We start from the raw sequence: 22,261 nt of genomic DNA on the forward strand, positions 1-22,261 counted from the left end.
TCACTACTAAATTCTTAATTACAGTAAAGACTAATATCTTTGTATTAGTAATATAGATGAAAAGCAGAACTCAGCCTTACCAGATACATTCAATTCATCCACCCTTCAATAAATATTGATTGGCCACTTACTATGTAAATCAATAGAAGCTTCCCATATCACTTCATTTAAAGGAATAGAAGTACTACAAAAGATTAATTTTTTAAAGTTTATGCATTTTTATATATTTTAAAAGCAAACAGAAAGAGAGAGAGAGAGAGACAAAGAATGAACTTCCACCCGCTGATTCATTCCCCCCGATGCCTACAATAACGAGGGAAGGCCTAGGCCAAAGCTATGCATCTGGATCTCCCTTGTGGGTGGCAGGGACCCTACTATTTGAGCTATCAACTTGTGTCCATACTTTCCCTTTTATTTTTTCTCTCCTCAAGTTAGGCTGGTGTACTTTCCCCCACGGGGCTTCAAGCCTTGTTCCCTCTAGGCTCTTCCTACCACTTTTTCCTGCAGTATCTTGGGCTGCTGTGGTTCCAACTCACCTCTCTTTCCAGTGCTGATGTGGAGGCTCTTGGCAGTTGGAGTCCCAAGCTGTGGGCGCCCATGTCCTCCATGTAGATCCATCGTTTCCCTCTAATTATGGAAGAGTTTCCTCTGCTGCTTTTTCAGTAACTCTTCCCTGGGACTATTACACCATCTCCACTTTTTTTAAACAATCTTCTACTGGACTATCAGTAAGCTCCCTATTCCACCATCTTGAATGGCCCCAGAAATATCTTTTTTTTTTTTTTTTTGACAGGCAGAGTGGACAGTGCGAAAGAGAGACAGGAGAAAGGTCTTCCTTTGCCGTTGGTTCACCTTCCAATGGCTGCCGCGGCTGGCATGCTACAGCCAGTGCACCGTGCTGATCCGAAGGCAGGAGCCAGGTACTTCTCCTGGTCTCCCATGGGGTGTAGGGCCCAAGCACTTGGGCCATCCTCCACTGCACTCCCAGTCCATAGCAGAGAGCTGGCCTGGAAGAGGGGTAACTGGGACAGAATCTGGCACCCCGACCAGGACTAGAACCCGGTGTACCGGCACCGCAAGGCTGAGGATTAGCCTATTGAGCCACTGCGCCGGCACAGAAATATCTTTTTTTAAAAATTTTATTTAAGGCCCACAAGTTTCATGTATTTCACATATACAGATTTAGGAACATAGTGATACCATCCCTCCTGCCCACACTCAAATTCTTCTTCCTCCTCTGTCTCCTAGTCCCACTCTTACTTTTTACGAAGATCTATTTTCAGTTTACTTTATACTCATAAGTTTAACCCTTCACTAAGTAATGAGTTCAACAAATAGTATAAAGAAAAAAACACTTCCTCAACAGTAGAGACAAGGGCTACAATCATCAAATCTCAAAATGTCCATTTACTCTAATACATTACATTTTAGGTACTCTATTAGTTACCCCAGATCAGAAAAACATATTATATCTGTCTTTTGGGGACTGGCTTATTTCACCAAGTATAATGGTATCCAGTTGCATCCATTTTGTTGCAAGAAAAGGGAACTGATAGCATCAAATTATTAGATAATATAGAGGAAATGCTGTAAGACATTGGCACAGGCAAAGATTCTTGGAAAAGACCTCAGAAACACAGGCAACCAAAGCCAAAATTGACAAATGGAATTATATCAAGTTGAAAAGCTTCTGCACTGCAAAGGAAGTACTCAGCAAGTTGAAAAGGCAACCAACAGAATGGGAGAAAATGTTGGCAAACTGTGCAACTGATAAAAGGTTAATATCCAGAATATATAAAAAGCTCAAGAAATTCATCAAGAACAAAACAAACAATCCAGTTAAGAAATGGTCAAAGGACTTAAACAGGCATTTTGCAAGATAGGAAATTCAAATGGCCAACAGACACATGAAAAAATGCTCAGGATCACTAACCATCAGGGAAATGCAAATCAAAACTCCAATTAAGTTTTAATCCACCCCAGTTAGAATGGCTCTCATGCAGAAATTAAGAAACAACAAATGCTGGCAATGATGTGGGGAAAAAGATACCTTAATTCACAGTAATGTAAACTGGTGCAGTCACTGTGGAAGACAATATGAAAATACCTCAGAAAACTGAATATAGACCTACCATATGATCCAGCCACCCCACATCTGGGAATTTATCCAAACTAAAAGAAATCAGCATAGGAAAGAGTTATCTATACCCCCATGTTCATTGCCGCAGAATTCACAATAGCTAAGATATGGAATCAACCCAGATATCCATCAGCTGATGACTGGATAAAGAAATTATGATATATTCACACTTTGGAGTACTACTCAGATGTGAAAAATAGCCAATATCTTAAGATGAGAATAATTAGTGACTTTATGTATCAGAATGTCATCTATACATCTGTTGTTGGAAACAGCAACTTGTAAATTTAAGTTAAAGGTGTAGTGATTACAATTGTTATTATATGAAAATATTGCCTGGTTCTAGGTCCTGGCTGATACATAAAGTTGTAGTGCATTAATCTAAATTGGTAACTACTGAAGATTGAATCAAAAGTATGTGAATGTTTTTTAAAGTAAATGATTAACTTTGATGATAAAAGTATAAATTGTATATTAATTAATGTATTGATTGGTTATTTGAACTTTTATATAATTGTTGTTGCTTGTGTTATAGCTCTTTGACATACATTTTGTGTACATGTTAATAATTTTGGAAAGACGATACATATATCCTGGAACTAAACTCAACAAAGGAGCTGGTGAATGGATTCTCACTGTTGGAGTAGGAGGCTGTGGATAAACAATGAGGGAAAGCTGTTAACAAAACAAGTGGTAATGGATTAGTGATGGAAACATTATAAAGAACTCATGTTTTTCTTAATACAGACATATATAGACACATTTGTAGATGTATTTTTATACATGACTTAGTGTGCACATATTTCCTTGCCAGGTGAGATGTCCTAGAAGCAATGTACCCCAGTAGTAAGTAATGAACATACCCAGATCTGGATTTTTAATACCATTGTCCAATAAAATGAACCAGGTCTTGGATAATTGGCTGATTCTAGGACTGAAAGAGGACTGTACAAGATAAGCTTAAAGCAACTTGCAGTACCAGGAAGTAAGAAAGTACCAGAAATGTGTTGGCATGTGACCTGGAGATAAAGATGCTGATTATGACTCACACATCACAATGAATGATTGTGTCCACAATCTGCCTCTGGCTCCTGATTCCAGCTTCCTCCTTATGCATACCCTGGGAAGGCAGTAGATGTTGATGTTGGATCCCTACCATCCATGTGGAAGACATGGATTCAGTTCCAGGCTCCTTGATTTGACCCAGCTCAGCCTTGACCACTGTGGGCATTTAGGAAAAAACTGTCAAGTGGGAGTTTCTCTCTCTCCCATCTCCTTTTCAAATATATGAATAAAAAATGCAAGAAACAAAAGAAAAATTTAAGCTTCTCAAAAGGTCACAGTAGGCAATTTAAAGACCTTCTAATGTCTAAAACTGAAAGAGCTGAGCATCAAGATAATATTTGATTATATCACAAAGTATAAAATACAAATATCTTGGAGTCCATACTGATTTAAATAAGTGATTTAATAAATAAATTGGGGAGAATTGATAACTCTACTTTGTAGAAGAAATTCAGGTAATTTATGTAGATAACTTTGTACGTAAGGATGTGGAGAATAATTCCCCACCATATAGATGTGGGTGTTGCCTAGCAACTTCCTTACAAATTGTCAAGTAAAGAAAGGCAGAGTGGAGGGAGAGTAACTACACAGTGGACAAGTGTGACAAACACGCCCCAGCTAGGTGCAAAAGGTCGACACCCACAGTTATGAATCATGTTCATAGTTTGTAATCTTGATATAATGTGATATGAATGGCACATTCCTTTTGTGGTCTTGATTTTTAAACACACAGTTCAGTCTAATCAAGAGGAAAGCATCAGACACATCCAAATACGGATACCTTCTATGAAATACTTGTCAGTGCTCCTCAACACTGTCACAGACACCTGTCCTGGTATAAAGGTGCCTCAGGACACATCATGACTGAATGTGCTGTGCTGTCCTAGATGGAGTCCTGGAACACAAAAGGGATATTAGGCAAAAGCTCAGGCAATTTGAGTAAAGTATGGCTTTTAGTTAGTGATATATGTGGACTTAATTAATAATCATGTGTCAGAGCCAAATTACTGTCAGGTGGAAAGTTTACCTTGTAAACTTGAGTTGATAACTTTAAACTTTATGAGGAAATTTAAATTTTTCTTAAAGTATCTTTGATGGCCTTTAGAATTTTTCATCTTTTCAAGTGCCGTATCTTTGTTCTTTTCAGTTTTATATAGTTTAAAAAAAGTCACAATTATCCCCTTGTCCAACAGTGTTTTCTTGAACTTTTATTTCTGTAAGGTGACTGAAAAACAAATATCCTCATACACTGTGAACATTTTAGTAACTGTTTTCTTTAGAGTTATATGTTTTCTCAAGTTGTGACACTGGTGTCCCAATCGATGTTTTTTTGTTGTTGTTTTGTTTTTGTGAGAAAAATATAGATGTGTAGGAGGTTGCAGCAGTTCCAGTGAACTCTTGTATTCATGAGCATTCTCCTTTCTCCTCAGTAGAGACATATTATGTAACTACAGTACAGCATTAAATACAAGAAATTAAAATAGGTACTCATATGTATTTATACACAATTTGTCACAAATGTACAAAATGATTCAGAATTTCTAGATATTATCAGGCTTAGAATTATTCCATCACCATGCACATCTTTCATATTATTCCTTTATAGTCACACCCATCTCCTTCTGTCCCACCATTATTAGTCATTGATACTGATCTATTTTGCAGATTGGCCTTGAGTAAACAAATGGAATATTTTAACTCTGAGATCTAAATTGTTGTGCAGCTCAATCATGGATTCCTTTTCATTGCTATTTAGTTATTTGGATTCTCTCTTCTAGTCTACTGATCTATGCATCTGTCCTCTGATAATACAGAACACTACTAAAGCTACACAGTAAGTCCTGTTATAGTCAGTGTGTGCCAAATGCATACCCCATCTTATTCTTCATGGTATGCCCTGTGTTGGCATTATTTAAAATATTTTATATTCTAATTTGTCTATATATAGGTTAAAGAAGAGCAAGAAAGATTGCAACTATTCCATTGAAGTAAATAATCTGAATAAAGTGCAAGTGTATTTATCACACTCATGGAAGGCATTAGGTACTGTACTGGCAGCAGATGTAGCACAGTGAACAAAATAGTCCTTTTCCTCATGGAGCTTCTGTTCTTAATCTTGAGTATTAGACTTTGAAAAGCTAATTTCAATTTAGTCAAGCATCACGGTGAGAAAGCTTGGGTTTCAAGCGAGCTGAAGTGAAGAGTGGTAGGGATTTGGAAGGAATTTAAGCCAGTACACTAACCTTCCTTATGGTGGTGAGTGATTACGTTTAATCTGAGGATGGTAAGCATTGACCAGGTCAGTGCTTCTCATCAAGGCTGTTTTACTGTGTTTCAGAATTGCTTCCACCACTTGGTGTTTGGAACTGAGGATTACAATTGTGCTACAATACATGGACAATTCCACACAATCAAAACTTAGATCCTATTCTGTATAACTTTCTAAATCCCTGTAAAACATTTTTATTGGTTGTACAATTTGTCTGTCAGAAAACCATACTACTCATATTTTATTACTGAACCATCTGTAATTTATCTTAGCCTGTTATCTAATTTTTCAGTAAGATCATTTTGCTCTTTCATCATGTACAAATAAGTGCATTCTGTTATGACTTATCCCAAATTAGGTTTTATTTGAGTGCATACCCTTATCTTTGCTCTTTCATTTTCCTCTACTCCCCCTCCAAGTGACTTTTTAAATTCAAGTTGACTCAGGCCGGCGCCGTGGCTCAATAGGCTAATCCTCCACCTTGCGGCGCCGGCACACTGGGTTCTAGTCCCGGTCGGGGCGCCGGATTCTGTCCCGGTTGCCCCTCTTCCAGGCCAGCTCTCTGCTATGGCCAGGGAGTGCAGTGGAGGATGGCCCAGGTGCTTGGGCCCTGCACCCCATGGGAGACCAGGAAAAGCACCTGGATCCTGGCTCCTGCCATCGGATCAGCGCGGTGTGCCGGCTGCAGCGGCGGCCATTGGAGGGTGAACCAACGGCAAAGGAAGACCTTTCTCTCTCTGTCTCTCTCTCTCACTGTCCACTCTGCCTGTCAAAAATAAAAAAAAAAAAAAAATAAATTCAAGTTGACTCATTAATGCTGGAGTAAATATCAGATTAGGTCATGACAGCTTCCAGCCAGCTGTTCTGAAGCATTTACATACAGAAAAACCTGTAGTATTTTATTACAAACCACTTCTGTGTTATTTCTCCTATATGGTAGACATTCTACACAAATGCTGTATTATTGAATTTTAAAAACTCATATGTGTAAGAGTTTGTATATGGTCAATGACTTTGGTTCCAAGTAGCAATGGAGACATTAAAAATATTATAAAAAGGAAAGATTAAAAGTCTAGATTGAGACTGTTACTATTTTCAGGGGCGCGCTAGCATTTTGAGTGTGGAGCTAAGGACACTGCATATCTTGCAATGCACAGATACCTTTGCACAACAAAGAATAATCCAGCATGCAACACAGATTGAAAACATTCCATGGGCTTTCATGCAGGCCCTTTGGTTTCTCTGAAGGAATGTCATGCTCCATCACTCTGTTCTCTGGCAATGTATAATTTGTCATATGAACCTTATTTCTTTTTTTTACATTTATATCTTTATTTCTGTAACACAACTTAATATCTGACTTAATCCCATACAACCTCATAGTAAATAAATCACAGTTGCCTTATTGTGGAGGAGAGTCCCTTCACTCCACTGATGACATGAAAGATTCATGTCTTACACAGTTCCTCAGAGTTTGAAGTGTGGCTTTCCATTGCACTTTCTTCCCCTGTGCAAAGGGATCACTCTTGAGAAATCCCTTCAGATCCAGTATAGGTCCTCTTTGCTTCCACCTCACGCTTGCAGAATTGAAATCTGCAAGGTTTTCTGTGATCTTTCTTTTTTTTTAACTTTTATTTAATGAATATAGATTTCCAAAGTATAGCTTATGAACTACATTGGCTTCCCCCCAACCCCCGATGACTTCCCTCCCACCTGCAACCCTCCCCTTTCCCGCTCTCTCTCCCCTTCCATTCATATCATGATTCATTTTCAATTTACTATATATACAGAAGATCAGTTTAGTATACATTAAGTAAAGATTTCAACAGTTTGCACCCACATAGAAACACAAAGTGAAAAATACTGTTTGAGTACTCGTTATAGCATTAAATCTCAATGTAGAGCACATTAAGGACAGAGATCCTACATGAGGAGTAAGTGCACAGTGACTCCTGTTGTTGACTTTACCAATTGACACTCCTGTTTATGGCATCAGTAATCTCCCTATGCTCCAGTCATGAGTTTCCAAGGCTATGGAAGCCTTTTGAGTTCTTGACTCTTACCTTATTTAGACAAGGTCATAGTCAAAGTGGAAGTTCTCTCCTCCCTTCAGAGAAAGATACCTCCTTCTTTGAAGAACTGTTCTTTCCACTGGGATCTCACTTAAAGAGATCTTGCATTTAGGTCCTTTTTCTTTTTCTTTTTTTTTTTTTTTGCCAGAGTGTCTTGGCTTTCCATGCCTGAAATACTCTCATGAGATTTTCAGCCAAATCCGAATGCCTTTAGGGCTGATTCTGAGGCCAGAGTGCTGTTTAGGACATCTGCCATTCTATGAGTCTGCTGTGTATCTCACTTCCCATGTTGGATTGCTCTCCAATTTATTTATTCTATCGGTTAGTATTAGCAGGCACTAGACTTGTTTATGTGCTTCCTTTGACTCTTAGTCCTTTCATTATGATCAATTGTGAACTGAAATTGATCACTTGGACTAGTGAGATGGCATTGGTACATGCCACCTTGATGGGATTGAATTGGAATCCCCTGGTATGTTTCTAACTCTACCATTTAGGGCAAGTCAGCTTGAGCATGTCCCAAATTGTACATCTCTTCCCTCTCTTATTCCCACTCTTATATTTAACAGGGATCAGATTTCAGTTAAATTTCAACACTTAAGAATAACTGTGTATTAATTACAGAATTAAACCAGTAGTATTAAGTAGAACAGACAAAAAAAACTACTAAGAGGGATAATGTATTAAGTTGTTCATTAACAGTCAGGGCTATGCTGACCAAGTCACCATTTCTCATAGTGTCCATTTCACTTCAACAGGTTTCCTTTTTGGTGTTCAGTCAGTTGTCACCGATCAGGGAGAACATATGATATTTGTCCCTTTGGGACTGGCTCAATTCACTCAGCATTATGTGTTCCAGATTCCTCCATTTTGTTGCAAATGACTGGATTTCATTGTTTCTTACTGCGGTATAGTATTCTAAAGAGTAAATTTTGCATAATTTCTTTATCCAGTCTACCGTTGATGGGCATTTGGGTTGGTTCCAGGTCTTGGCTATTGTGAATTGAGCTGCAATAAACATGAGGGTGCAGACCGCTTTTTTGTTTGCCAATTTAAATTCCTTTGGGTAAATTCCAAGGAGTGGGATGGCTGGGTCGAACGGTAGGGTTATCTTCAAGTTTCTGAGGAATCTCCAGACTGACTTCCATAGTGGCTTGACCAGTTTGCATTCCCACCAACAGTGGGTTAGTGTCCCTTTTTCCCCACATCCTTGCCAGCATCTGTTGTTGGTAGATTTCTGAATGTGAGCCATTCTAACCGGGGTGACGTGAAACCTCATTGTGGTTTTGATTTGCATTTCCCTGATTGCTAGTGATCTTGAACATTTTTTCATGTGCCTGTTGGCCATTTGGATTTCCTCTTTTGAAAAATGTCTATTGAGGTCCTTGGCCCATCTCTTAAGTGGGTTGTTTGTTTTGATGTTGTGGAGTTTCTTGATCTCTTTGTAGATTCTGGTTATTAACCCTTTATCTGTTGCATAGTTCGCAAATATTTTTTCCCATTCTGTCGGTTGCCTCTTCACTCTCCTGACTGTTTCTTTTGCAGTACAGAAACTTCTCAATTTGATGCAATCCCAATAGTTGATTTTGGCTTTGACTGCCTGTGCTTCTGGGGTGTTTTCCAAGAAGTCATTGCCGGTACCTATATCTTGAAGGGTTTCTCCAATGTTCTCTAATAATTTGATGGTGTCAGGTCGTAGATTTAGGTCTTTAATCCATGTTGAGTGGATTTTTGTGTAAGGTGTAAGGTAGGGGTCTTGCTTCATGCTTCTGCACATGGAAATCCAGCTTTCCCAGCACCATTTATTCAATAGACTATCCTTGCTCCAGGAATTGGTTTTAGATCTTTGATCAAATATAAGTTGGCTGTAGATGTTTGGATTGATTTCTGGTGTTTCAATTCTGTTCCATTGGTCTATCCATCTGTTTCTGTACCAGTACCATGCTGTTTTGATTACAACTGCCCTGTAGTATGTCCTGAAATCTGGTATTGTGATGCCTCCGGCTTTGTTTTTGTTGTACAAGATTGCTTTAGCTATTCGAGGTCTCTTGTGCCTCCATATGAATTTCAGCATCATTTTTCTAGATCTGAGAAGAATGTCTTTGGTATCTTGATTGGGATTGCATTGAATCTATAAATGGCTTTTGGGAGAATGGACATTTTGATGATGTTGATTCTTCCAATCCATGAGCATGGAAGATTTTTCCATTTTTTGGTATCGTCTTCTACTTCTTTCTTTAAGATTTTGTAATTCTCATCGTAGAGATCTTTAACGTCCTTAGTTAAGTTTATTCCAAGGTATTTGATTGTTTTTGTAGCTATTGTGAATGGGATTGATCTTAGCAGTTCTTTCTCAGCCATGGCATTGCTTGTGTATACAAAGCTGTTGATTTTTGTGCATTGATTTTATATCCTGCTACTTTGCCAAACTCCTCTATGAGTTCCAGTAGTCTCTTAGTAGAGTTCCTTGGATCCTCTAAGTAAAGAATCATATCATCTGCAAAGAGGGATAGTTTGACTTCTTCCTTCTCAATTTGTATTCCTTTAATTTCTTTTTCTTGTCTGATGGCTCTGGCTAAACCTTCCAGAACTATGCTAAATAGCAGTGGTGAGGGTGGGCATCCCTGTCTGGTGTCAGATCTCAGTGGAAATGCTTCCAACTTTTCCCCATTCAATAGGACGCTGGCTGTGGGTTTTTCATATATTGCTTTGATTATATTGAGGAATGCTCCTTCTATACCCAATTTGCTTAGAGTTTTCTTCATGAAAGGGTATTGAATTTTATCAAATGCTTTCTCTGCATCTATTGAGATAATCATATGGTTTTTCTTCTGCAGTCATGGATTGATTTGCAAATGTTGAACCATCCCTGCACAGCAGGGATAAATCCCACTTGGTCTGGGTGGATGATTTTTCTGATGTGTTGTTGTATTCTATTGGCAAGAATTTAATTGAGGATTTTTGTGTCTATATTCATCAGGGTTATTGGTCTATAATTTTCTTTCAGTGCTGCATCTTTCTCTGGCTTAGGGATTAAGGTGATGCTGGCTTCATAGAAAGAATTTGGGAGGATTCCATCTTTTTCGATTGTTCTGAATAGTTTGAGAAGAAATGGGATTAGTTCTTCCTTAAATGTCTGGTAGAATTCAGCAGTGAATCCATCTGGTCCTGGGCTTTTCTTTGTTGGGAGGGCCTTTATTACTGTTTCAATTTCTGCCTCAGTTATGGGTCTATTTAGGTTTTCAATGTCTTCCTGGTTCAATTTAGGTAGGTTGCCTGTGTCCAGGAATCTATCTATTTCTGAAAGGTTTCCCTGTTTGCTGGCATACAAGTCCTTGTAGTAATTTCTGATGATTCTTTTTATTTCTGTGGTGTCTGTTGTTACATTTCCTTTTTCATCTCTGATTTTATTGATTTGGATCTTTTCTCTTCTTTTTTTAGTTAGTTGGGCCAATGGGGTGTCAATTTTGTTTATTTTTTCAAAAAAACAGCCCCTCGTTTGGCTGATTTTTTGTAATGTTTTTTGGATTCAATCATGTAGATTTCTTCTCTGATTTTAATTATTTCTCTTCTCCTACTAGATTTGGGTCTGGTTTGCTGCAGTTTTCTAGGTCCTTGAGATGTGCTGAAAGCTCATTTATTTGGTACCTTTCCAATTTCTTGATATAGGCACCTATTGCTATAACTTGCCTCTCAATACTGCTTTTGCCGTATCCCATAAGTTTTGATATGTTGTGTTGTTATCCTCATTTACTTCTAGAAAGTTTTTGATTTCTCTTTTGATTTCATGAATGACCCAGTGTTCATTCAGGAGCATGTTGTTCAGTCTCCATGTGTTTGCATACTTTCTAGGGTTTCCTGAGTTGCTAATTTCCAGCTTCATTCCACTGTGGTCTGAGAAGCTGCATGGTATGATTCTAATTCTTTTAAATTTTCTGAGACTTGCTTTATGGCCTAGTATGTGATTAATCCTAGAGAATGTTCCATGCACTGCTGAGAAGAATGTAAAGTCTTTAGATGTAGGATTGAAAGTTCTGTAGATATCTGTTAGATCCATTTGGGCAATAGTGTCGATTAAATCTGATGTTTCCTTGTTGATCTTATGTCTGGATGATCTGTCTATTTCTGAGAGTGGAGTATTGAAGTCCCCCAGTACTATTGTATTGGAATCTAAGTCTCCCTTTAAGTCCCTTAACATATCTTTTAAATAGACCTGTGCCCTGTAATTAGGTGCATATACATTTATAATAGTTACATCTTCCTGTTGAATTGAACCCTTAATCATTATATAATGCCCCTCTTTGTCTCTTTTTTTTTTGACAGGTAGATTGGACAGTGAGAGAGAGAGAGAGAGACAGAGAGAAAGGTCTTCTTTTGCCGTTGGTTCACCCTCCAGTGGCCGCCACGGCTGGCATGCTGCAGCCAGCACACTGCACTGATCCGATGGCAAGAACCAGGTGCTTCTCCTGGTTTCCCATGGGGTGCAGGGCCATCCTCCACTGCACTCCCTGGCCACAGCAGAGAGCTGGCCTTTAAGAAGGGCAACAGGGAATGAATTCAGCGCCCTGACCGGGACTAGAACCTGGTGCGCCGGCGCCGTAAGGCGGAGGATTAGCCTAGTGAGCCGCGGCGCCGGAGTGCCCCTCTTTGTCTCTCTTAACATTTTTTGTTTTAAAGTTTATTTTTTCTGATATTAATATGGCTACACCTGCTTTTTTTTGGTTTCTGTTGGCATGGAATATCTTTTTCCAACCTTTCACTTTCAGTCTGCATGCATCTTTGTTAGAGAGATGTGTTTCTTGTAGGCAACAAATAGTTGGCTTTTGTTCCTTAAGCCAATCAGCCAATTGGTGTTTTAACTGAATGGTTAAGTCCATTAATGTTTTATGTGACTATTGATACATAGTGACTTTGCCCTGCCATTTTCCCAGAGATATTTTCTAGTATATGCTTTGATCTTTCCATGCTCTTTTACTGGTGGTTTTTCTTCCTTTACCTTCTTTCATATTGATGGCTGTGTTTCTGTGTTTCTGAGTATAGCACATCTTTAAGTATCTTTAGCAGGACTGGACGAGTGGCCGCAAAGTCTTTCAATTTCTGTTTGCTATGAAAGGTGTTTATTTCACCTTCATTCACAAATGAGAGCTTAGCAGGATATAATATTCTGGGCTGGCAATTTTTCTCTCTTAGCACCTGTGCTATGTCTCGCCATTCCCTCCTAGCCTATAGTGTTTCTGATGAGAAGTCTGCTGTGAGTCTGATTGGAGATCCTCTGAGAGTAATCTAACATTTCTCTCTTGCACATTTTAGGATCTTTTCTTTATGTTTCACTGTGGTGAGTTTAATTACAACGTGCCGTGTTGAGGATCTCTTTTGGTCATGTTTACTGGGGGTTCTATGAGCTTCCTGTACTAGGATGTCTCTGTCCTTCTCCAAACCTGGAAAGTTCTCTGCTAGTATCTCACTAAAAAGGCCTTCTAATCCTTTCTCTCTCTCCATGCCTTCAGGAACTCCTAGAACTCGAATGTTGGTTTTTTTTTTAACAGTATCCTGTAGATTCCCAACAATATTTTTTAGATTTCTCATTTCCTCTTCTTTTCTTTGGTTTGACTGTATGTTTTCCTGTGCTCTGTCTTCTAAGTCCGATATTCTCTCTTCTGCTTCACCCGTTCTGTTTTTAAGGTTCTCTAATGTGTTTGTCATTTGATCTATTGAGCTCTTCATTTCATTTTGATTTCTCTTCACTATCACACTTTCCTGTTCTACTAGTTTCTGCATTTCATTTTGATTCTTCCTTAAAATTTCATTTTCACGAGAGAGATTTTCAATCCTGTCCAATAAGGATTTCTGTAGTTCAAAGATTTGCTTTTGAATACTTCTAAATGTTCTTATCCTAAATTTTTTGAAATCCGTATCTTGCATTTCTTCTATCTCATCATCTTCATAATCTTGGCTTGGGGTGTTTTGTTTATTTGGAGGCATCATAGTGTCATCGTTGATCTTGTTCCCTCGATTTTTGTGTTTGTTGCTTGGCATAGTTAATTCTTCTTCCCTCACTGTGAGTGTTTTTTTTAATATATATACTTTGTCTGTGTTAAGTGGACTGCCTGCTGTTGGGGGAGCCTTGGAGGCTTGAGATGGGTGTGGCCTGAGAGCTCTGCTTGGTTCTTCCAGGTTACGAGTGTGCAAAGGCGACACCCTCAGGTTATGCGTGGTAAATCTCTCTCTCTCTATTTATTTATTTATTTTATTTTTTTATTCAGGAGGTAAGTAATACCACACAGCTGAGCAGAATTGATGGTATTTAGCTTCTGATCTCTGGCTTCTACCCAAAGAGTCTGTGCCAGCTCAGTTTCTCCTTTGGACTCCCACTGGATTGCCTAGGCTACTGAATTGTAGCCTTAGCTCTCCCCTTTTGTTATGTATATCCTGAGCGGGGCCTGCTCTTTGTCTCTTGCCTGCCTTTGCAAGGTTGGCGGAGAGAGAGAAACTTGTTTGTACCAGTACCTCCCCTCCTTTTTTTTTGTTTTTTTCCTTCTCTCCTGTAGTCAGTCTGGTGAACTTTCCCGCCTCAAAGCCCGCTTTCCTCTAAATTCTGTCTGCCGTTTCCCTGCCAATGTCTCCGGTTACTGAGCTCACCTCCCCTTTCAGCGCCGATGTGTGGACTCGAAGCCCTGGGCATCCCTGCTCTCCCCGCTGGTGTCTGTGTGACATCCACTTCCCTTCCCGCACTGGTGCATAGACCTGCGGCTCCCGCGGCTCGGCTTCCGCGTGGTGGGCGAACTTGCTCTGCCAGTAGGTCCTCCGAGTCACAGCCACTAGATCCGGAAGAGTTTCCTCTGCAATTTTTTCCTGATCCTTTTTCTGAGGCTACCGTAACTCCACTTTTATTAAACTAAATTTTCCCGGACTATCAGTGCGCGCCCTCACTATTCCGCCATCTTGGCTTCACCCCCACCTTATTTCAATTAATGTTATTTTGCCCTTTATTTTATTGTATGTAAATACATCTTGAAGTGGGTATATGGTTTATCATTTAAGACATGGGTTAGAACACCTTTGTTGCACATGAGAGTATTTTGGTTAAAGTCCTGGCTCCTGATCTTGACTCCAGCTTCCTGCTAGTTTAGTTAGTGGTGATGGTTGAAATATATTTGGGTCCTGCTACCATGTGGGAGACCTGGATTGAGTTCTTGGCTCCTAGCTTTGGCTCTCTAGCCCTTGTAAACATTTAGGGGAGTGAACAAGCAGAAAGGAGCTCTTCCTCTGTTAGTTTGCCTCTCAAATTAAAATGCAAAGTTTTGTCTGTTATGACTTATTCTATCACTAGATTTTGTTTTCCTTTTTATACCATTATCTATTCACTCTTCCATTTTTTCAATATACAGAATAGTTTCTGCTTTTCTTTTTAAAAATTTGAAGTAATTAAAGAAAATTTAAACATTTGACAGTTCTTCATTATGTCTTCCAATGGACATGCACAAGCTTTTGAGCATATTGTAATATATATTACTTTAATTTCCTTTATTTGTGCTTCATGTTAATAATCTGTTTAGGGGCCATCACTGTAGTGTAGTGGCTAAAGCCGCTGCCTGCAGTGCTGGCATTTCTTTTGGGCGCTGGTTCGAGTCCTGGCTGCTCCCCTTCTGATTCAGCTCTCTGCTATGGCCTAGGAAAGCAGTAGAAGATGGCCCAAGTCCATGTGCCCCTGCACCCATGTGGGAGACCCTGAAGAAACTCCTGCTCCTGGCTTTGGATTGACACAAACTCCGGCCATTGAAGCCCTCTGGGGAGTGGGCCAGCAGATGGACGTCCTCTGCCTCTCTGTAACTCTGCCTTTCAAATAAATGATAAATAAATCTTTTAAAAAATCTTTAATAAAATATTTTTCAATGAAAAATGAAGTATACATTTCATTTTAAAAACATCTTGATAATGTGAACCAAAGTTCTCTTGGAACCTTAATGAAGAATTCTTTGGTTCCTCATATGACAGAAATAATAATTGCTTCACTCTTCTTGAATTCAAATAACTTAAAAAGACAATTTTATAAATAAGTTGAAGTTATAAAATTTGCACCAGAGCTTCCACTTGTCTGTCTTAGATTACCTGAGGCCCCTCCCTTCACTCTGTCTCACTAATAAAGGTCATGTCTATACATCACTGAGAACGAATGACAGTCCCAGACTCAGTGGGAAAATCTGCTACTTGAAACATCAGGCCACTCAGCAAGTGGAAATCCATATCCTCCAGGACCTAGTTTTTTGGCTGCAAAATCCCTTTTCCTATATGGTCATACATGTATTTATAAAATTTCATCTCTTTCCATGGGCATAGTTTGTTCACTATAGACCTCTGATATGTATGTGTTATTCAATAAATGCACCTTTCTCCTAGAAAAACAGCTCCAGAAAACTATTTCCATTTAAACAGTAGTGTCTTAAAAATATCATCTTGTAGAAAGGCCAACACTTTAATTAATTTTGACCTTTTCTTTACCTTCTGCCGTTGTTTTAGAATTCTGTTGTTTAGGATGCTGAGCCTCTGGGGTACTCATATTATACTCTCAGGAAATAAAATCTCTGTAGCTTTCCTCCTAAGACCCATCTTCAGACTTACGACAGAGAGAATTCCCCAAACACTTGTTTCCCTCAACAGCATTTCTTAACAGTTTGTAAAACTCAGCAGTGAAGCCATCGGTTCTGGGTATCCTTGGTTTGCTATTGATTCATCTCAGCATTGTTATTGATCTGGTTAGGTTTTTTATGTCTTCGTGCTTTCATTTTGGAAGATCTATGCATCCAGAAATCCAGTCATTTGCTCTAGATTTTGAATTTTCTGGCATATAGCCTTTTGTCATAATATCTAATGATTCTTGGTATTTCTATGGAATCAATTATAACATTTCCTTTTTTTAACCTCTGATTTTATTAATTTGAGTATTCTTCCTGTCTCCCCTTTTTTGGGTTAGTTGGGACAATGATTTATCAATGCTGTTTATTTTCCAAAAAGCCACTTCCTCATTTCGCTTGTCTTTTGAATAGCATTTTGTACATTTCTTCCTCTTTTAAAATAAAAGATTTATTTATTTACATGAAAGTCAGAGTTATAGAGAAAGAGGGAGAGTCAGAGAGAGAGAGAGAGATCTTCCATCTGCTGGTCCACTCCCCAGATGGCTGCAACTACCAGGGCTTGTACAGGCTGAAGCTAGGAGCCAGAAGCTTCTTCCTGGTCTCCCTTTTGGGTGTCAGGGACCCAAACACTTGGGCCACCTTCTGCTACTTTTCACAGGCCATTAGCAGGAAGTTGGATCTGAAGTGGAACAGGCACCACACAAACTGGCACCCATATGGGATGTCAGCATTACAGGCAGCAGTTTACCACTGTGCCTTAATGCTGGCCCTTGTTGCTCCTTCTGGCTAGTTCACTCCTTCATCCTCCTCATCTCTGTTAGAGTAGACCATTGAGACAGCCTTAAAGGAGTCAGCCACAGTGTCTTCAGTCCCATCTCTAATTTATGAAGCTTTATTCCAAATATTGGGGGCAGCCCAAGCTAGACATTTATAGTCATGGGACTGCTCTGACACTGTCTTTCTCTGTGAGTTAACATGGTGTCTGTAAGGAGGGCTTGTCCTTCCAGGTAAGATCAAACATGATGGCCACCTTTCATAACGTGTATGTAGATTTTGAGGTCATCAGAAAAACTTCCAGTCTCCCTCTTAATTTGGTTTGAAAAGAGGGGCTCTGCCCATTTACTACATTGGAATTACTACAGCAGAATAGATCTAGCTGTAAAATCTTAAAAGTTTTTAAAAGATCTATTTATTTTGTAACTCAGAATAACAGGGTAGTGGGGAGTAGAGGGGGTATGGAGAGAATGATGGCTTCACTTCCCAGATAGTCACAATGACCAGGCTGGGCCAGGACAAAGGCAGGAGCCAGGAGCTTCTTCCAGGTCTCCCATGTGGGTACAGGGGTTCAAACACTTGTGCCAGTTTGTGCTGCTTTTTCCAGGCCTTAGCAGGGAGCTGGATCAGAAGTGGAGCATCTGGGACACGAACCTTTGCCCATATGGGATTCCAGCATCACAGGAGGTAGTTTAACCCACTATACCAAGACACTGCTCCCAAATCTTATAATTTAAAAGCTCTCATTTTTTTTTTTTATCCCACAGTTTTTGGTCCTCTAATTGATATCGTGGCCATGTCATATTACAAAGAAAGATTAAAGTATTGTTTTTTTTTTAAGATTCATTTATTTATTTTTTGAAAGGCAGAGTTACAGAGAGGCAGAGGCAGAAAGTGAGAGATCTTCTGTATGCTGGTACATTCCCCAAATGGCTGCAATGACCCTAGCTGGCTTGATCTGAAGGCAGGAGCCAGGAGCTTCTTCTGGGTCTTCCACACTGGTGTAAGCGCCCAAAGGCTTGGGCCATGTTCTACTGCTTTCCCAGGCCATAGCAGAAAGCTGGATTGGAAGTGGAGCAGCCGGGACTTGAACTGGGCCCATATGGGATGCTGGCACTGCAGGTAGCAGCTTTACCTGCTACGCCGCAGCACCTGTCCCTAGAGTATTGGTTTCAAACTGTGCGTCCTAGTAGAGAATTATGTGACATAGAGCATTGATTTCCCATGTGGAAGAGAGTAGAGGAGGAATGGGAGAAATGGGGCAGAAAGTCAGGGTCTCTGATTGTTTCTCCCTTGGGAAAGAACCAATGCATTTCTCCTGTGTGTTCAGATTTAACCAACGTTCACTGTGTAGCGCTACTTGCTAGGCTTGCAGACTTAACCAGTGTTCACTACACAGTCCGTGGGTTATGGACCATCGATTTCTAGGGTGAATTAGTACTACTGTGTAGCCCGCAAATTTTCCAGGACTTCTGGACCTCCCCTGTGTAGCCAGTGAATACCACAGCTTATTTGGGCTTCTGGACTTAAATCAAGCAGCCTGTGGGTTATCCGTCCTGAGTTTCTGGGTTTATCACCACGTGACTTGTAGATTTATTCACCACGTAATTACATTTCTAGTACTCATATCACCTCCAGCCATCTCTAAGTCTCTTTTTGGAACCATCCTTTTTTTTTTTTTTTTTTTTTTTCCCCCTGGCTGGACCTCCATATTCAATCACACTACAACTGGATAATGTTTGGCTATTTAATGTTCCCTGAGCCTGTCAGTTCTCCTCTAAAGATCTGGCTTACTTGCTGAGACTGCCAGCTTGGGCAGGGCAAAAGCATTTGTTTAGTCTTTTTTTCCTTTCTCTTTAGCCAGCTGTGGCCAGAAAAACATGTCTGTGTGCCTCTCACATGCCCTCCTGGCATTTCCCTGTTCCTGGTGTGGGCTCTGGGCCCAGGGGTAGAAATTCCCCTGCCTGACTCCTAAGTTGATGGTGACATCCCCCGCCTTCCCCACCATAGTATCAGGACATGCTGGGTGCCCACCTGGAAGGGGTGGGTCAGGAGTACAGTGGGGATGGGCAGTCAGCTCCCTGTCTCAGTGCCACTGTGGCTGTGGTCAAAAGCTGGGGACAAGAGAGAGCAGAAATCCCCATTACCCTCACCATCATGCCCAACACAGCATGGAGGCCAAGAAATCTGCTATCCCGTCATGGGTGATGGGTCTGCTTTGGAAGCACGACATAGATTTGGCATAATTTCATCACCCAGCAATGTATTTTACACAATCTAAGTTAACTCATGCAACTATTATCTCTCCATGTTGAGAGTCTCATCCTTTCAGTGTTTCGGGGATTTGACTTGAAGCCCCAAAGTCAGAAGATTCAGTTTAGAACTTTAAAGAATTGTCATGGGTTCAGCCATTTGGTCAGAATAAAATTAATAATCCATTTAACCTGAGCATTTTAATCAAAGCTGTGGGCCAGATTTTACAGAGTATAGGTAATCACTCCAACATTTAAAACTAGGCAGATAATATTAACACCTTTAAAACTCCATTCTCCCCAGCGATCAAGACTCATGGCAGAAAAAACACAAGAAACCTTCCTCAAGACCCATAATTATCCTTATTTAGGTCAGTTACAATGACAGAAAAAACTTGATTAAAAGGATTAGGATGTGACATCAGTGTATTAACCCATTGCTTACAGTTCAAAACAATTCTTTCTTAAGCTTCAGAACCAATAATTTATTTTCATGCTTATAGCTTCCTCCACATCTTTGCTAACTACTGTTCCCTTTCCTTTACATCCTGAAACAGCTCCCCAGACTGTACTTGAAATCAGTGGGGGCTGTGGAATTGGTGATGGTAACCATGGCATCTTCTTCCTACCTTTTCTTGTCAACATTGTATTTCCCAGCTGGGAGCCAGTTGCATAGATGCGGATGTGGTTGGAAGTGCAGCTGGCAGGGGTGAGTCTGCCCTTTGTCTTCTGTGCCCCATAGAGTATGTGTTCTGTTCTGTCCATTTTCCTTTGAAAATTTTTCAGTTCCTGAGACTGTGGTACTTTCTTATTTTTCTGGAATCTTTCTGTGGCTGAGGTCAGTGAGGCTTCTTACTATTCAGCCATCTTGGATTTTGAGTCAAGTATTTTAAATCATCAAATCCTAAAAACATTGAACTTTGGTCAGAGAAGTGGGAGAAGAATGAAATAATTAAATATAACGAAACTAAATTAATGGCAAGCATGTAATGAAATTCTAGCCAAAGGAAATCGTGATAGTTTCTGAAACAAAGAATGATGAATGGAAAGCTCCTATGCAGTCCCCATGATGTCTACTTTACAATGTATATGAAGTTATTTAGTTGGATGGTGCTATTATCTTATTTCAGAGAACAGAAAAAAAATGAAGGCTTTTGTAATTTCATTTGTGATCTCAGTCCACACTTTTGATTAAAAAATTTCTACCACAGAAATTCTCAGGCCCCCAATTCTTCTTTGGGAATAAGTAATTACTTGTATAGTTAATTAAAATAGTCTGCAAATTACAGGTGAATAGGATACTAAAAATTAAGCTAGAAACCAGATAGTTGTTTAAAATCAGGAAGCATAGCTATCTATAATATGTCAAATCAAGTCCTTGGTCAGCCTGAAGCTGATCATATGGTACCCATTGAGTGAAGTAGTGATAGTTTCTTTTTTTTTTTATTTGTAATTAGAAGGGAGAAGAAAATATAACGGTTTATTTTCCTGACTCTGTTCTAGGGACCTAGGAAATTTCTGACAGAATTTTTTTCAAATCCTCTCCCATCTTTTATGAAAATGTTTTATTTCAGAATATTTTTAAATTTATAAAACAAAAGTTGTGAGGTAGTAATACAGAGTTCTCATATTTCCCTTACCCTGTTCTCCTAGTAACATCTCATACTAGTATTTCTATCCTAATTAATTAATGAAACTGAAAATTTCCTAAATTTTTTATCCAAAATCTTTTCATCTCTCTCACCACTCCCTGCTTTAATCAAAATTCTGTGTTCCGAGTGAGATTTTTAAAATTTTAGCTCCCACATATAAGGCAAGACATACAATATTTGTCATTCTGTGGCCAGCTTACTTCACTCAATATAATGTCCTTCAATTCCATCCATTTTGCTGCCAATGGCAGGATTTCATTCATTTTTATAGCTGAGTAATATTATGGTGTGTGTGTGTGTGTGTGTATCATGTTTTGTTTATCCATTCATCTGATATTGGACACCATGGTTGATTTCATATTTTTGCTATTGTGAACAGTGCTGCTATAAACAGGATGGTGCAGGTATCTCTTTGATACAATGAGTTCATGTCTTTTGGGTATACCCCCAGTAGTGGGATGACTGGATCATATGCAGTTCCATTTCTGTTTTCTAAGAAATCTTCCTACTGTTTTCTACAGTGGCTAAACTAATTTATATTCCCACCAACAGTGTATAAGAGTTCTCCTTTCTCCACATCCTCATCAGCATCTGTTACTTTCTGCGTTTTAGATAACAGCCATTCTGATAGAGGTAAATTGATATATCACTGGGGCTTTAATTTGCATTTCCTTGATGGCTAGTGATACTGAGCATTTTTTATTTATTTTTGAAACAAAATCTGCTTTATTTTTTAAGATAGCTTTTATTTAACAAATATAATTTTCATTGGTACAGCTTTAGGAATATAGCAGTTCTTCCCCCCATACCCACCCTCTGACCCCCACTCCCATCCCACCTCCTACTCCCTCTCTCATCCCACTCTTCATTAAGATTCATTTTTAATTATATATGGAAGACAAACTCTACACTAAGTAGAGATTTCAACAATTTGTACCCTCACAGAGCACAAGTATAAAGTACTGGTTGAAGACAATTTTACCATTAATTCTTAGAGGACAACTCATTAAGGACAGAAATCCTACGTGGGGAGCAAGTGCACAGTGACTTTTGTTGTGAGTTAACAAATGACATTCTTATTTATGATGTCAGTGATCATCTGAGGCTCTTGTCATGAGCTGCCTAGGCTATGGAAGCTTTTGAGTCCACAAACCTCATCAGTATTTAAATAGGGCCATAGGCAAAGTGGAAGTTCTCTCCTCCCTTCAGAGGAAGTTACCTTCTTCTATGGCCCTTCTTTCTACTGGGATCTCACTCACAGAAATCCTTCATGTAGGTCATTTTTTTGCCACAGTGTCTTGGCGTTCCATGCCTGAAATGCTCTCATGGGCATTTTAGTCAGATCCGAATGCCTTAAGGGCTAATTCTGAGGTCAGAGTGTTATTTAGGGCATTTGTCATTCTA

At 39.4% G+C, this 22,261-nt stretch overlaps 1 pseudogene; it reads right to left on the minus strand.

Moving 5' to 3' along the window:
- LOC138848737 (transcription factor IIIA-like) overlaps positions 1-618 on the minus strand; it is a 37,991-nt pseudogene extending 37,373 nt beyond the window's left edge.
- Positions 619-22,261: the final 21,643 nt, after the last annotated feature.

Source organism: Oryctolagus cuniculus, chromosome 2 (assembly GCF_051225735.1).
Source record: "Oryctolagus cuniculus isolate XC-2025 breed Fujian yellow rabbit chromosome 2, ASM5122573v1, whole genome shotgun sequence".
Taxonomy (NCBI): domain Eukaryota; kingdom Metazoa; phylum Chordata; class Mammalia; order Lagomorpha; family Leporidae; genus Oryctolagus; species Oryctolagus cuniculus.